A 1,654-nucleotide genomic window follows, 5' to 3' on the forward strand; every position below is an offset into this window, starting at 1 on the left:
AATAAAAAATCCAGGATGGGGATGATACCCTGCATGCAGGTGGAATTTGGAGTGTATCCCCTCATTCCCTTACAGGATGACTGCAACTGACTGAATATGTTTGTGTCTTCCCAACATTCATACACTGAAACCCTAACCCATACTATGATGGTATTAGAAGGTAGGGCCTTCGGAAGTAGTTTAAGTCATAAGCGTGGAGACCTCATCGATGAAATCAGTGCCCTTGTAAGAGATCCCAGAGAGCTCTCTAGCCCTCAGAACCAGGGCTCTGCCATGTGAGGACACAGCAAGAAGGCGCCACCCATGAACCAGGAAGTGGGCCCTCACCAAACAGCAAATCTTCTGGTGCCTTAATCTTGGACTTCTCAGCCTCAAGAACTGTGAGAAATAAGGGTGTGCTGTTTAAGCCACCCAGGCTATGGTGTTCTGTTGAAGCAGCCCAAACTGATGTTCCTCCACTTCATTCACTGCAAGGATTTGTTTTTGGATATTGTTTCCAAAAACTTTTCCTAGACTCCTCAGTACACGTTCCGTTAGTGTGTCATATCCAAAATCCCCTCCAACAAAGCCAACTCCAATAAATTTTATCCCTTACAAGAGGTAAAGAAGGTAAGATGGAGAACCCTTGGTTTGATTGGTCTTCATTTCCTAGTGAATTGATATAACCAAATAGCCATTTCTTTCTATTTATCACCCCTTATTTCATATCCATAATTATGGCCCATGGATATATTCTATATATCCAGGCTACTAAAATCTTTCCCCACCTTCTTGCGCTCTTCCCATTTTTGGATCTGTCAGCCACTGTCACAGGCCTCAGAGAGCTTTGCATTGAAGGGCCAGCCTGAAAGCAAGGTTTCATTTCAACTTAGTCTTCAGGAGCCACTGAGGGGCAGAGGATGAACAGCTGAGTACTGAGTGAGTTTCCATAGGACAAATCCAAGTAAATATTCCACAGGCTCAACTGTTTTCTCTTGTTGACAAGGCCTGGAGGCCACCCAGGACAGGCAGATGAGAAGATTAAAATGCATTGCCAGGCTTTCATCTTTTAATTGGTCTCTTTCTCTGGCATTCTTTTGGAAGACAATAGTGTGGGATGAGGCTTTAGTTTCCTTCCACTTCACACAGACATGAGCCAACTCCAGCCAGAAGGGGGAAAGAACACTCAAATATGTGGCACGGCATCCTCATTCCCAGAGGCCAGCAGGGTTCACAGAAACTGCACACCCGGGTTACTGCAAGTTCATGTCTGCCTTTTACAGGATGTTTACTGAGCCTCTGCTATGCAAAATGAAATAGAGGCAAATTCCATGGAAAATCTAAACCAAAGGATACTCAGGGAGGTGAAATTTCTTCTTGTTATCTAACAAACTCTGGGAAAATCACCTGTATGATAAACAATTGGAAAGTTACAGAAAGCATGCTTCAGCTTTCCAGTATTGCTGCTTCCACAAAGTAATTTACAAATAGCCGAAGACAGGTGGAATGTTCCACAGTTAACCCAGTAAATCATGTCATAGAAAATCAAATCCTGAAGGGCCCTCTAAGATTATCTAATTGCTAACATAAATGTAAATTACTATCTGTAGGTGAGAAAATTAAGACCCTTCACTTAAAGAGATGAAGTAAAACAGGTCGTACTGAGCAGACAGCA

This window comes from Propithecus coquereli, unplaced genomic scaffold, assembly GCF_000956105.1.
Source record: "Propithecus coquereli isolate 6110/MARCELLA unplaced genomic scaffold, Pcoq_1.0 Scaffold176, whole genome shotgun sequence".
Lineage (NCBI taxonomy): Eukaryota > Metazoa > Chordata > Mammalia > Primates > Indriidae > Propithecus > Propithecus coquereli.